At 29.2% G+C, this 17,238-nt stretch overlaps 1 pseudogene; it reads right to left on the reverse strand.

The window, feature by feature from the left end:
- On the reverse strand, positions 1-947 carry LOC148192725 (proline dehydrogenase 2, mitochondrial pseudogene; annotated as a pseudogene).
- Positions 948-17,238: the final 16,291 nt, after the last annotated feature.

Genomic DNA, 17,238 nt, shown 5'->3' on the forward strand with positions numbered 1-17,238 from the left:
AACACTTTTATAACGAGGGACTAAATTGAGATTTTTCAACCAGACTAAATTGGCTATTAAACCAAAAAAAACAAAGTTTCACTGATCAGAGATGTTTTAGGAGGGGATCTAAAACTCTGGGAAAAAAAAGACAATAAATTCAAGTGGGACCCACTTCACCGAATCTAGCTCATTCTCCCCGTTGCATGTAAGAAAAAAAGTGAAAAACCAAAGAGATAGAAGAGAAAGAATAAGAAGCAATTACAGAAGCTGGTGGAAGCGATTTGCTGACAGTAACCGTTTCAAGGAACCCAATGAGGTTCCGATCACATCCCTCGTTATCATGCGCATCCTCCACGCCGTACACGAGCATGCCGCGCAAGCCGGCGTCGTTTAGCGCCCCGATGCTCTTACTTGCAGTTACGGCGTCCTCGCCGGCGCAGAAGTGTGAGAAGAACGTCTCGCGCGTGGTGTACATGACGAGATCCCGCCGCAGCCCACTCTGGAACAGCGGCGACCTCATCACCCACATTCCCATGTCCACCATGGGTCCCACCGCCGTCGCATGAAGCACTGCTGCCGACCGGAGCAGCCGCCCCGTGGACACGGAGGCGAAAAGCCGCTCCCCGTCGTCCATCGCCAGCGCCGCCTCAGCCGGAGCTTTTGGCGGCTTCTCGAAGATCGCCGGCGGCGTGATGACAGGTGTTAGAGAGGGATGCACCGTGTTGAGGGGCTTCGTGGACGTGTTGTAGCGGGATCCCTTGAGGATCTTGCGAGGAATAACGCGTGTAGCCATTTCTACTATGATGTTCTTTTTGGATGAGATTAAGGTTTGTGTTGTGTTCTTGTTGCTCTCAGGTCTGGAGATGTTGGAACATGGGTGGTGTTTTATAGGCGAGAAAAATTGGGTAAGAAAGGAAAACACAATACTTCAATTAAGTTGCATGGAGTCAGCAGGAGAGTGGTCAACTTGGAGTTATTTTTTATTATTAGTAAACTAAATAAAATCATTTTTCTTATTTTCTCTCTAATTTATTTCAACCTGATTCCATGTAATGCCTTCAACTTGCATAGTGGAATGGGAGAAATACAACACATTTTATAAACGCTTTAATCATTTATTGTCAATAATCTTAATCATGAAAAATATAAATTCAATTAGTTGCTTTCTCGGTCCTAAAATAATTCCAATTTTATTCTTTGAAAATATAAGAAAGAACATTTTTTTGAAAGATCCGACCATTAGAAAGGAATAAAAACAATATAGTAAAGTTTGGATTCATATAATCCCTTCATTCCATAATGATTGTAGTTTAAAGTTTTTCACATAAATTAAGGAAATTGCCACATTTTAATATGATTTTACTAAGATTAAATTATATTTTAAGTTTTTGATGAAATAAATGAAATTAAGTGTCAAATTAAAAACTTTTTTTCTTTTATTTATTATAAAAATATTATACTTTTTTAATTGAATCTCAGCCGGTAATTGAAATACGTATTCATTTGATGTTCTAGTTTTAAATAAAACACTATGAGTTTGGGTAAAAAGAAAAAATGAAGTTATGAAATTCTTTTATCGAACTCACATGGTGAACTTAACTATTTTTTTAATATTTAATTTATAAAATGAAATGAATTTTTTTTATAAAAATAATTAAAATTTCGAAACATCAATTTTGTTGTTCTTCAAGTTCATAATGATAAGAATCAAATAATTATATCATTGACAAAAAAAACTAATTGAAGAATATAAAATTTTTAAATAGTTAATATAAAAAATTCTTATTATAAATTTAACTATAATACTTAAATTTATGAAAAAACACAAACTTAATTAACTTTATTTTAAAGTTAAATATATTTTGTGTCTCTTAACTTTAAGTGAAAGTCGAAATTAGTCTATTTTTGAAATTTTTATCCAATTTAGTGTCTTAACTCCATAAATGTGTACATTTTTTCATTTAAACTAAATTTTGTTAAAATTATTTGACGTTTTATATGCATTTCATAATAGCATTTGAATTGTTTATACTATTTGACATATTTTTTTCTACCATATTAGTTAAGAATATATGTTTGAAATTTCAAATAAATTTAACAAATTTTGATTAAAGAACTAAATTCAAGCAATTTTAGTCTAAAATTTTGAAAAAAAACTAATTCCAAATTTCAAAAAAAAAACACATTTAATCCTTTATTTTAATATAAAAACACAAATAAAGAATAATAATATACCTTTAACTTTGGTTCAAAAATATAAAAGATTCGAATAAAATCAAATATACTTAAAACTTTATTAAGATATCCTTATATGGTTGAATAAATTTATTGCATTCGAGTAAGAAAGAGTAATTAATACGAATATTAATTGAGAAGAAAAATAATATTTCATTAAAATTTGAAAATATTATTTAATTTGAAACTTTGTTATATAGATAAAGTCGTACTCATTGTGAAACAAAATAAGTATTTATTAGCAATATAAGATAATTTAAATAAATCAGGAATGCTATATAATTATGTTTATCACATTTCAACAATAAATATTTTCCTTAAAATGTTATTGATGGAAGCAGATAACATCTCAATTAATTGGAAACTGTTAATACTGCATCACCAAATAAAAGTTATTGAAGTTTTATTATATTTAAGTTTATAAAAGATTGCCTTATACTTTTTATATATAAATAATTTTTTTAATTTTAAGAAATAAATAAATATATGTGTACAAATAAGATCCACATTGAAAATAATATTTTTATATTTAAGTAATTCTTGTAAATTGATCCATGATTCTAATAATATATATATATATATATATATATATATATATATATATATATATATATATATATATATATATATATATATTTGAAGTAATGATTGAATAAATGCATATAAAATTGATTGCAAATGTTATGGTTTCTAAATTAAATTAAATTTTCTCAATAGCTTTTATGAGCATTTAAAAGGTAAAATTTTCTATTCATCTACAAGAGATTGGCGTCAAGTGTTTTGGTAAGACAAGTTAACTATTAAAAAGTTTATAAACTAGTAGTTTGACAATGCAAGAATTTCTAATTTATAGCTATATGTTACTTTAACTAACTTCTAAGTAATTATTTGCAATTTATACCTTATTGATAATATTTTTATTTTCTTTAATTTTATTTTATTTATAAACACAAATTTCATTTATATAAATAAATATTATATACTTATAATATTATGAAGTATTTTATATCTGTCAATTACTTTATTAACTAGTGAAAACTTTTTTATGATTATAAAAAATAATAAAATTATTATTATTATTGTGATTATTATAATTATAAAAATATTTTTTATAATTATTAAAAGAAATATAAATTTACCTAATACTTTCAATTTTATAAGATAACTTATTAACTCAAATACTTAAAGTTTAATGAAAGTTTAATTATTTTAAAAGTTCAAAAAATATGATTACATAATATGTTTGTGAAAGAAAAACATAGACTTCACTCATGTAATAAAACTAACCTATTTATATATTTTCTTATCATTCTACATTTATAACTCATTTATCCTTATTTCTGGAAACTTCTAAATTAATAAGTTTGTTATCATTAAAAACTTATAAATTAAAGGCTTATCCACTATCGGTTAGTTTTATAAACTATTTGTTTTAATTAAATAAGTTTTTTTATCACTAAATTATTATAATTTTTTATTTTTATTTTTTCGTAAATTTGGTCTATTTTGTCTCTTTCTATTTAGAAAGTCACAGATATAGTCATCCATAATTAACGATATTAGTTTTGTTTTTGTCCTTAGATCGATTAGATAGCTCGGTGTGTGCCATCTTCCCAACTCAAATAAGGTCGATAAGATAAGTGGTAAACTTTTTAAGACGTTCCCAATCTGGTAAGATTGACAATACACGTGTATTATTTTTTCAGGTCAGCAAGATATCTGAATAGTCCGATAGCCCAGTAGGTATATGAATAATTCAAATTGCTCAATCGAAGGTCTAAAGAGTTCAGAAATGTATCCAAGCTATCTGAACTACTAATCGAGTTCTCAATACACCTTATTAAGTCATTTGAACTTCTCATTAAGTTTATCTAAATTCTCAATGCACCTTATCAAACTATTCAAACTTTCTACCGTGTTATTTGAGTTCTTTATTCACCTTATCAAATTGGAATGTGATATACCATTCATTACTATACTATTTTACAAACCTTAAAAATGTGGTATACCTGTTTGTCATATGAGAGAAAAAAATAAAATCCATAACTTTCTAAAAAAAACTGGATAACATAAAATTTATGGACGAAAGGATATTTAAAAAAAATAACAGTTTCTCTAATGTACTTAATATATAAATATATATATACTGTTTCAGTTTCTTTTTTATTTGTTTTTAAATTACATTATTAGCTTTAATAAAGTATTCATTATTAATGTAATGTCTACTATCAGGATAATTTATTTTATCCTTTCATCCCTGTATCATAACAAATATATCTAGAATAATTAGAAAATAAATAACAAATACAAATAAAAAAAATTATTATAATGTCTATTTGAAATTGTGAAAGTAGCAATCAAAGAGACAAAAAACATATTACTATAAAATTTGAGTTTCAAAAGTAACCGAGGAAGCATGAACTTAATTAGTTTACAAATGGTTTAATAGCCAATTTAGTCCCCACTTTGGTTGAAAAATCTCAATTTAGTCCCTCGTTATAAAAGTGTTTTACATTAGTCCTAACTTTTAAAATAGTGGGTCAGATTGATCCCTTTCGTTAAATATAAGTTAACGAAATTAATGGATGATGATGTGACACAGCTTAAAGCTGATGTGTTAGATTGGTCCCTCGTTAGCTTTAAGTTGTGTCACATCATCATCCATTAATTTTGTTAACTTATATTTAACAGAAAGGACCAATCTGACCCACTATTTTAAAAGTTAGGACTAATTCAAAACACTTTTATAACGAGGGACTAAATTGAGATTTTTCAATCAAAGTGAGGATTAAATTGGCTATTAAACCTTTACAAATAAATGCAAAAACTTCGTACCCACAATTGACGGTGTAATAGAAGTTTATAACTGAACGCGGTAGTAGCATTAAAGACAAGAAAACGTGTAACATTTATAATGTTCAAAACTCCACGTAGATATGAGGTGGCTACATAGGAATGTGCATGTCTTGCGTGTATCCACCTTGTACTTTTTATCTTGTTCTTTTGAATAAATCCAAATTCCAACCCATGAGAGAGAATTTGGTTATTTATCGTGGTCGTAGCATCCATAAAATGCTAACATCCTCAACCAATAACTCTCATTCTACTTCCAATGTTGCAGCTTTTCTTGCAGAACTTTTCATTACAATGGAATCTCGATGTTTTCGATTCTTTCTGCTGTTTCTTTATTATCTTTTCAAAATATATGGATAAACATTCATTTTGAATTTTGATATTTTAAAATATATTAAAAAAATTAATATATCAATATCAATGTATTTTAATGTTGTGGAGGAGAACATCAAAAGGATTTCGACTAGATTATTTATCCTATTATGCTTGTGTTATGCATAATAAGGGATTGAAAAAATAATTAATTTACACTTTAATTACATATACCATATATATCCCTCTTTAAATAGTTTTCGGATTTTAATAAGGGATTAGTAAAAGAATTAATTTACATATATATGCCATAGATTTGTTATTGTTTTTCATGGCATTTTTTTAATGTTGTGAGCCGAAAATCATCTATAATTTGAAATAATCAACTTATATATATATATATGACTCTGTTATAGGTGTAACATCTCATTTAAATATATAAACATTATTAAGTAACTATCACATAATTAATAAAATAAAACCATTAAACTCAAAAAATATATAAAATATCATACAGTTATTCAATATAATTATAATTTATTCTATATTTACCACGTCAAAAGAGACATAAATATTTACATCATGTCTCTCAAAATATAGTTATGCAAAATTAACTATTCTACTCAAGTTATACATCTGTACCATTGTCTCTTAGAGCCGGTTCCACAGAGACTTTCTCATTCTCTACTCATACCAACCAGATGATCATTGTAAAATAAATTAAGCATACACGAGAAAACAAACAAGAAACATAAAAAAAGAGTAAGCTAATGTTAAAAGAAACAAACACATAATTTCAGAATTAATCATACATCACATTTCATACAAAGTTAAACAAACATCTTAAGCATACCATGGACCTAGACTTGACTATCCGGATTAAAAGTATGAATGTCGAGCTATGGCGGATCATGCACTTGTGGTGGCCTCTACTGCTCTATAGAGTCATTTCCAATGAGTTTCATCCTACTACACTCACAAGGTTAGTCTTAGGCCATAATAGAGCACCTAGACTAGGACCTCCTGCTACTCTCACCATTTGCATCACTCCTCAGTAATTGAGAATGAATGACCATTAGAGTGATAGGATAACCCCCAAGAATGAGCTTCCTACATTCATACACAACTTGAAATAACCACTTGAAATTTCTCTTTAGAAACTCTTATTCAATCACACCTTAATAACATTTCATAAAAATATATTAAACATGTCATAAAGTACCAACCAACCTTAAAAGAAACCATAGAAGAAAAAGAATGAATCAACAAAGAGAGAATGCCAAAGACATTAGCATTGAGCAACACATCCTTACCGCTGAGCGCCATTCTTTACATAAATCTGGCGCTTGAGCGCCACCTTAATGCAACTGAGCGTCAAAGCTCTCGGCTTTCTAGCACTTAGGCTCCGCTGATTGCTGTTGAGCGCCACACGAGAATAGTGAAGACCTCTAATTTAGCCTTGGTTGCTCTCAATACCTATCCAAATGATAAAAATGGCATCCCTAGACACTAAGAATGATTTAAAAACAAGTTTATAACTTAAATTAAATAACATTTTGCTAATTTGGTTAAGATCAAGGTTCAACCAACTAACTTACAACTCACACTCATGCATCTCATTTCTCTTGTTTTAAACTAGGTTCTTAACACTCTAATTAGCCAACTAAGTCCTAATAACCTCCTAATAAAAACCAAACCTCATATTTCCCTTAAACCAAAAACTAGGTACATTAAACTGATTTAACTACTCTCAAGTGTCCAAACTTAATCTCACACTTTCTAACGCAAAACTTGGCATTTTAAGGGTTTAAACAAGTCATAAATGACCCAACAACAGACTCCAAACCCTTTATTTAAGCACAAACATGTTACTTTAGAATCTTACTACTCAAAACCCCTAAAATGAACCAAAGACCATACAAAAACACATCCTATTAACTACCGACCAATTCTACATTAGATTTCTACTAACTCAAAGCTTAAATAAGTTTTAAATGATCCTAGAACATACCCAAAAAAACTCAATTCCTCCCCTTCGACCTTTACTTCAAAATCTCGCCTATAAAAACCCCTTCTTAAGGTCTAAAATCAACATACAACTCAACTTACTCTTTACTTCTCAATACAACACCAATTTTTATAACATTACCTTCAAAATAGCAGTATTCACAAGGTTAATCAAATACAAAATCAAAATCATCCTTTTTATCATACATCCAATAACCAAATACAATCAAAGAAACACCCATAACACTAAAATAATCATCTTATTTACTATCAAATTAACACAACATCATATCAACCACCACTCATACTTGTAAAAATGTATGAGCTTTAATGTATTCTTGCAAGTTTAAACTTGAGAACATGGTTCTGATGTGTTTCCTATGAGTTTTAATTTTCTTCTTGGGTACTATTATCAATTTCAATAATCTTGCCGTGTTTTGGTAAATCTTCCTTCCCTACATGAACCACAAAGTTATAATTTTATTTTTACGAGAATGTGAAATGTTAATTTTTAATCTAATTATATTGTTCAGTTTTTCTTTTCATTCTTTTAAAAATATAAAGTATTTTTTAAAACTTAAAATATAATCAAATATATTTTAAATATACAAGAAAACATTTTGATGCAATATTCCTACAGATTTGATGTTTTGAAAAATATAATATTATAAATTAAATCAAACATTTTCAAAGATAAAAATTGCTTTTAGAAAATTCAATAGCCATGTTTATAGATCATTTATTTAAAAAAATATTAATTTTTTAAAAACTTATTAAGCTAACATTAATCATAGTATTAAAAACAAAATTTATTTGTAATATGAAGAAAAGTTAAAAAAATATTTTTGTTTTCAGAAATTTGTTATAATGGTAACTCCAATATATATAATATATATGGGCGTGTTACTTTATTCATAAGCCAACATATCAACTCCAATTCAGAACAGCTAAATGTGACCTCCATACACAGTGTAAGAACAGCATCACAATTATTTATCGCAATTATTTGTAAGTCGGAGGACGGGTCCAACACACAATAGAAAAATAAATGAAATTTGTGTAAGACAAAATTATTACATTATAATTTATTTCATATTATAGTGTAGATAATTTGTATTATTAATAAATTCTTTTATAAATAACATTATTTTAAAAAATAAAAGTAAAATATATTTTTATAAATTTTATTTTATTAAATAATAAAGTAATTAAAAATTACAAAAAAATAGAATTAAAATAAAGAAAGTAGTATGTAAAATTCAAGAAAATGACATTTTAGAAGTGGTGGTGGTTTAAAAATAACAAGACTCAATTGTTTTAATATTAAATAATTTTAATATATAACTTCATTATAAACGAGTTTTATTATTTTAAAACATATCATCTTTCTATAAATCAATTTTCTAGAGTTTTTTTACTTTTCTCTAAGAATTCTCGCTCTTTGTTCGTCTATTTGAAATCAGATATTGCCTGAGTGATCCTCACGGCGAAATCTTTAAGTCTAGCCTTTGCAAAAACGTATGTTGGTTTATGCTCTTTTCTTTAGTATGTTTTCTCTTCATTTGCATGCCCACCATTTATGGTTGTACGTGTCATATGAGTTTTCTACACGACTCTCTGTTGATCAGTGGTTCTAACGGCTTATCCTGATCATGATTCTATTGAGCGTCCTTTGATTTGTGGGAGTTGTTTGGGGTTTTATAAAGTTGTTCTGTCATTAATAGGTAAGGGAAGCTAATTATCGTTTTTGATATTGATAATGTTTAAATCAATTGTGTTGCATGCTTGACTTGGTTTGGAATTGATGAATTGGTATATAGAATTGTTGAATGTGAGCTTGTTGAAATATCTTTGTTGGTAGCCTGATTTCATGAATTTGGAGTGAATATGTGTTGTTTAATATTGAAAAAGTCTTGTTGTGAGTACTTGTTAAATATTGCATGTTTGATCACTTGAGTTGATATGTTTAAGATTATAATTGGTTAAAATATGTTTTTACTTCATGATGAAGTCAATAGGTTGAGTCATTATGAACGAGTTTCATTATTTTAAAACACGGTTTCTTTAGAAACCACTTTTCTAGAGTTTTTTGACTTCTCTCTAAGGGTTCTCGCCTTTTGTTCATATCTTTGAAGATCCGAGATTTCCTGAGTAATCCTCGCTGCAAGATCTTCAAGTCTAACCGATCAGTTTCTTAAATAGAGTAAGTTGATTTTATGTTTCTCTTTTTAGGTCTATTTCGTTTTTCTTGCATGCTAGCCCTTTCATTTTGCAGGTAAAGTTTGATTCTTCTGTAAGACTATTTACTAATCAGTGGTCCTATTAGTGTATCCTGATCGGGTTTTTGTGGTTCATAGGAGCATATAGAACTTCTTGTGCGTTTGGAGCTATTAAAGGCTTTCTAGAACGATTTGTTCATCTATCAGGTAAGGGAAACTAACTAATGCTTTAAATTTAGTATGATGTGTATAATTTATGTTAGATGTTTGAATTGTGTGAAATTTGATGCGGTGAAATTTTGTTATAAATTGTTGGTTGAAATTAGTATTGGTTTTGGATGATTTATGATGGTTAGAAACAATTATTTAATTGATTTGAATGATGTTGAAATACTCTTGTGATATGGTATAAGTAATTGGGTTGTTGTTAGAATCTTTTGGTTTGGTGTGAGAAAGTTATGAAAGAGTTGGTTGGTTTAATATAATGGGTCTTGTCGGTCTAATTAATAAGATTGAGAAAATAGATTGTTGGTTAAAAAGAAGGGTTTTGACAGGTAAAATTCTAAAGGAGTGAGTTCTTGAGTTAGGACTTAATTAGCTTCTTATTTTTCTTAAATATGAAATATGAGTATGTTAATTTAGTAGTTGGATTATGATGAGTGTGAGCTTAATCTAATGGATTGAGTCATTGATTCATGTTTAATTTAATGATTAATTATTTTACAGAGATGAATAACATAAATATGCATAATTCAATTCTTAAAATTCGATAACATTTCTTGAAGATATAGTGCTTAAAACAATTTTAATGGTTGTCTTTATTTCTCTCCCTTAGAAATATAAATAATTGAATTAGGAAGAAAATAAATGCTTGACAAGATAACAAAGAGAGGTATTTTTGTTTTGGATCCTATAAAAATATTTTACACCCTTTTTCTAATTTCGGAATGAATATTCTAAAATATAATTTTACATTCTAAAATATTCATTTTTCTAATAAAAAAAGTGTTGACCAAGATTTTTATGGAGGGGAAAGAGCTGATCATTAAAGAGAGGTTATTAGTTAGGTCAAACTACACATTTTCGGAATTTTTTAATCTAAAAACATTCTTGAGTCACTTTCTATTAATTTCAAAATGATTTTTTTATTTTCCAAAAACTTTATTCTAAAAAGGAATGGAAAGACTGGGTCACTACGTCCAGCCCATTAAAATATGGACCATTTATTTTAACACATTCATTTATTCTTCCTACACGTATCGAAAAAGTTAGAAATAATTCCAGATTGTATGAATGAAATCTAATATGAATTGTGATAAAAAGATCTAAAATTATATTATCGACTGTAAAATATAATCTGTAATACATTTCGAAAACAAAAAGTATATTTTGAATTACACCAATTCAGAAATGTATATTCATCATATACAACATAAAATATATTTTTGAATTATAATCTGTAACATGAATTGTAATAAAAAATCTAATATGAATTGTAATAAAAAAAATCTAAAATTATGTTATCGACTGTAAAATATAATCTGTAATACATTTCGAAAACAAAAAGTATATTTTGAATTACACCAATTCAGAAATGTATATTTTTGAATTATACAAAAAGTATATTTTGAATTACGTAATCCACAAATAAAAATTTGGAATTCCAAAATATATAAGTTTATCCGAAAGTTTAGTCATTTTAGACCTTTTGACCACCATATAGAAGTGCGAGAAGAAATTATGAGAATCAAAACTGATTGCTTACAAAAAGTTCCCTTTACACGCCTTGCAAGTGAAATATTGGACACTTTTTCTCATAGGCTATTGCTTCTTGCAGTCACATAATTACTAACTATACCCCACACTAATTGAAAAATGGCACAAACACATTATTGTTCTGTATCATAGGGATGTCAAATAATCATTGTCCAATAAATAATGTTTTTATGGGTATTGTTTGTATTTGTTCCTAAAATATTGTCAAATAAACATTCATCTTCATTTCGGTTTAAATTACTAAAATACTCATGAATTTTTAAATAATATAATATATTCTTAGTTTTAATTTTATAACTTTCGTTTTTTTTAACTACACACTTTTTTATTTTTTTTAATTGTTTGACTTACCATATCTTCTTTTAATTGTTTTGACTTACCATGAAATTAATTGACATCTTCAAGATACTTTTATTTTAGGCATAATACCCAATTTTGTCCCCACTTTGGTTCGGAAATCTCAAATTAGTCCCTTTATAGAAAAGTGAGTTGAATGGATCCTTACTTGTAATTATTTGACTCTAATGAGTCCCTTCCGTTAAATAGAGGGAAACGGAGTTAGTGGACTGATGATGTGGCAGTCGTATTTGGTGAGGTGTCAATACGGAATAGTTTGCTTGCTTACGTGGTGTTAGGGTTCCCATTTCCATTTGTGGTTGTATTAAAAATTGGGGATAAAGGTTTTAGGGCTCATTTGTTCGAGACTAGGGCATGACCGAGAAAGAAGGCAGAGGCAGGCAGTGTTTCCAGATTACAAGTCATCGCGGGAACTGGTTGAGAACGAAAAGCGACTTTGGAAGGTGCGTTTATGGTGGTTACGTTAGGGTTCCCCATTTTCATTTCTGGTTGTATTAAAAATTGGGGATAAAGGTTTTAGGGCTCATTTGTTGGAGATTAGGGCATGTCCGAGAAAGAAGACAGAGGCAGGCAGTGATCGTGGGAAGACGGAGCAGTGAAGACGGAGCAGTGGTGGTTCGCGGTTGGCGACTTGTTCTTCGTTGTCAGTGGTTGTCTCTGTTTGGGGTTCGTTCCTTCGGGTTCGCTCTTTGGGGTTCGCAATGTCTTCGAATCACGGTTGTTCGTCTTGCTCATGGGGTAGCTAACCGCGAAGACATATAACCCTAAACCCTAAACCCTAAACCCTAAACCCTAAACCCTAAACCCTAAACCCTAAACCCATATAACCGTGATTCGAAGACATTGCGAACCCCAAAGAGCGAACCCGAAGGAACGAACCCCAAACAGAGACAACCACTGACAACGAAGAACAAGTCGCCAACCGCGAACCACCACTGCTCCGTCTTCACTGCTCCGTCTTCCCACGATCACTGCCTGCCTCTGTCTTCTTTCTCGGACATGCCCTAATCTCCAACAAATGAGCCCTAAAACCTTTATCCCCAATTTTTAATACAACCAGAAATGAAAATGGGGAACCCTAACGTAACCACCATAAACGCACCTTCCAAAGTCGCTTTTCGTTCTCAACCAGTTCCCGCGATGACTTGTAATCTCGAAACACTGCCTGCCTCTGCCTTCTTTCTCGGTCATGCCCTAGTCTCGAACAAATGAGCCCTAAAACCTTTATCCCCAATTTTTAATACAACCACAAATGGAAATGGGAACCCTAACACCACGTAAGCAAGCAAACTATTCCGTATTGACACCTCACCAAATACGACTGCCACATCATCAGTCCACTAACTCCGTTTCCCTCTATTTAACGGAAGGGACTCATTAGAGTCAAATAATTACAAGTAAGGATCCATTCAACTCACTTTTCTATAAAGGGACTAATTTGAGATTTCCGAACCAAAGTGGGGACAAAATTGGGTATTATGCCTTTATTTTATTAAACCTTTGTGTAGCTATGCTCAAATAATGAATGTTAATTAAATATTTTTTGTGTCTTGTACAGTACTATCCTTTGTTATATCGTTTTTTTACATGAGAATGTTTCACTTACTCACTAGGTAATATAACTTTTTTATTTTATTTTATGTTCTTATTCTTAATTTTTGTTTCATTTGAAGAATTGATTTTTTACTAAAACAATTTTCATAATCTTTCAACTATTGAACTAATTTGATATTTTAAAAGTTTTCTTATATCTTTAAGATATTTTTCATCTTATCATATAATTAATTATATATTTGTTTTCTTTTTGTGTGATTTCTTAGTGTATCAAATTGTTTGTATAACATACATTTGATTATTTTTACTTTTTTTTTTAAATACTTGCACAACATTTATATATTCATACAATCTCAAGAAAAATCATGAATCATACACAATTGCTTTTTATCAATTCAACACATACAAGTTATCATGTAATCTCATGCACATCAAATAACATATTTAAAATATTTCTATTATATGTATGAAAAACGAATTAGCTTCCCTGTTAGAAACTCCAACTAGCTCTAGAGAATCTTACTTTGCTCCTCAACTCAAAGAGACTAAACAACATGTACAAGCCACAAAAACATTATCAGGGTATGCCATTAGAATTACTGATAAGTAGAGAACCTAAGAGAAAGCTCAACCCATACAAGCAAGGGGAAACCTCATATGCATTGAAGAACGTGAACTAAAAAATAGTAAAAAACTGACTTAGTATTTGAAAAATTGATCGTGTAAAATTGAATATCTCACTGCAAGGATCACATAGGCGGTCTCCGATCTTCAAACAAATGAACAGGGTGCAAGAACCCTTAGGGTGTGTTCACTTGGGGGTAATTGGAGGAGATGATTTAGGGGAGGAGATTTGAGGGTAAATTTTTTTGTGTTTACTTGAGTGGATTTGAAGGTAATTTAGAGTGGATTTAGAGGTAAAGTTTGTGAGAATTAGTTTAAGATTTGATTGATGTAATACTTTTAAAATATTTGTTTAATTGGTAAAAATTGAAGATTACCAAAATACCCCTAGTTATAAAAGTAATATAAAATGATAATTGTTAATGTTATATATAATTGTAAAAATGTTTATAAGGAGAAAAAAAATTAATTTTTAAAATATAAAAAAATGGTAATTGAGTAAATTAAAATAATAATTATTATTATTTTTATTATTATTATTTTATGTTTTATTCATCTCTGTAAATCCATTACATTTGCAACTGTGCAGGGTAAAAATGAGAATGGGTGATGCATCCTGTAAATCTGCACAGATGAGGGAAGATTAGAAAATTCGTTTCTCCCGCAAATCCGCGCTTCCATTCACTCGCAAATCAGTTAAAGTAAACATACAATTCATTCCAAATCCATCTTCGATAATCAGTTGTAACAGTGTCTTCCATCAAAGTAAACACAACATTAGAGAGAAGACAGAAGACTCTAGAAAAATAATTTATAGAAAGATGATGTGTTTTAAAATAATGAAACTCATTTATGCTTATTCATTTTTATATTAAAACCTTTTAATTTTAAAATAATAGAGTCTCATTATTTTTAATTCACTACCATTTTTAAAATATTATTTTCTAAGTCTTCACACTAAAATACCATTTTGTGAATCTTCACACTTTTTATTTAACAAATCATCTAAAATTGATTCCTAATTTGATTATAGAACAATTTAAATTATTGGTCAGACATAGCTCTCTACTTAGATTTTACTTGGTTATTTTATCATGAAAGTAAAATATTTAAGTTGTCAATATGTTTTTCACTCAAAGTGGATACTTTGATAAGAAGAATCTCCGTGTACTTTATGGCATACACCATTTTCTTTCTATCATATGGAAAGAGAAACAAATTCAAAGATGATTTTGAATGAGTATATAATATAAAATTATAATCATATTAAACTCTACATGGTACATATAAAAGGAGGAATATACTAAACCTTGATCCATCAGTCAGATGCTCAAGTGCTGTACATTGTATCTTCCCAGTTCCTTCAACATTATTCTCCACGAAGTTTCTCTTCCATTAATTTTGTCTTTTTTGCAAGTCAATTGGTCTTCTTTATTAATTTCTACATGTATCCACCTATCTTGGTTTTTTTTTCTTTTCTTCATACATTATGACTAAGTCTAAAACAAAAATAAAGAAAATCATTGAACCATCTTACAAAAATATAGACAACAATATATGACATAATTTCTGTGTAGTGTGGCCATAAACTTAATTTAAGTGGTGTTATTCATATTATTTTTCTTACTATATCGATATGTTAGGGTTTAGAACAACTAACTTATCTTACCTTGTTAAACCAACGAAAAGTTTCTTCAACTAGTCAATTTCTTAGAACAAGAATTTTTTAACTATACTAATGCTGATTGGTATTTTAACCAGAGAAGGGCTAAAATCAGCTCTTGCATCCTTCGATCTACGTATTTTTTCTTTTAATAAAATCGAAACAAAGTCTTAATGATTTAAGTCTAAAAATATTTTTTTCAAGTATTAAAAAACTAATCTGTTATTTAATGGAAGTTTTCTGTTTTTTTTTTAATTTATGAAGATTTTTATTCTCTATAAATTAATTTGTAGGAGTTTTTTTAAATATTTATGTTTAGAATCACTACAATCAATTTTCAGAGACTTTTAATATTAAATTTATATTGCGAAAGTTCTTTTTTCTCTTTTATTAATGATTATTATTTGATAGAGGTTTGAAATCTTTTTTATTTATGATTACTCATCTATATTTATAATTTCTTAATTTAATAAAATATGTTTTTTATAATAAAAAACAAAATATATAAATTTGTAAAATACATAAAATTAATTAAAATTAATTTTATTGATGGTTTAAGATAAAGTATATTCAATGACAATTATAATGTAAATATAAAGAAAAACACTGATGGAAAAAGAAATATTTAAAAGAATTCAACTTCATCCATGATCGCCTTCATCCATGTTAACTTGTATTTCACATGATTAATCACCTTCACCAAAATAATGTTATCTTCCCTACTGGGCTTGGTTGAACACAATCTTATGGCATTCTTCACCACCACCTCTCCACAACATAAATCAGTTAAGGTTTGATCAACAAGCAACAAAACAAAAAACATAACAAGAAGCATAATAATGAGCCTGAAGCTCAAAATAGGAAGTAAAAGTTAATTTTAGATTAGTTATATTTAACACGTTGATACTACTACAATATATAAAGTATATAGAACATAGTGAACACCAGAAGCAAGACAAATTATATATAATACTAGCCATTTACTAATATGTATTAATGACTAGGAAATCAAATCAAGACTGCTAAATTATCCAACCCTGCATGTATCGTCCCGGCAACTTACAGGGATCATCGACTGCCCCCACACATCGCTTTCCAGTGTGCTGTCCTCACTCACATACTTTTCGGAAAAAGTTCCCATAAGGTCACCCATCCCAACTTATTCCAGGCTAAACACGCTTAACCATGGAGTTCTTATGGGTTAGGCTACCGAAAAGCAAATGCATTTGGTGATATGAGTAGCCAAATCAATCCCTTTAAGCTATCTTCAACTGTATAGTCTCGTACCTACACAGTCTTTAGATCCCTCTCATTCCGGTGTATGTTCGATTCATCCATGTGTCCTTTCCACTCGAAGCTGCTAGGAGCTGTTCCTTGTTTGTATCTCCTGCACCTCATGTCTCTTGCACCGGCGATCACTCCCCGCCCTTGTCAGTACCCGGGTGTCACACTGCATGGTGGCCAAAATAGATGATTGCACTTTCAAAAGCAAATGTCAGCTTTTTCAACAATATGTTCTTCATAGTGATAGATAATTGAACTTAAAACTATAAGTTTAGTTTCTTTTATATTAAAGAATTTGGTATTACTCAAAAGTTAATAGAAAATAAAACTTATATACATCTTTTATACCTTTTAGAATAAAAAAGCGATGAA

This window comes from Vigna umbellata, chromosome 9, assembly GCF_029865625.1.
Source record: "Vigna umbellata cultivar VRB3 chromosome 9, Vumbellata_1.0, whole genome shotgun sequence".
Taxonomy (NCBI): domain Eukaryota; kingdom Viridiplantae; phylum Streptophyta; class Magnoliopsida; order Fabales; family Fabaceae; genus Vigna; species Vigna umbellata.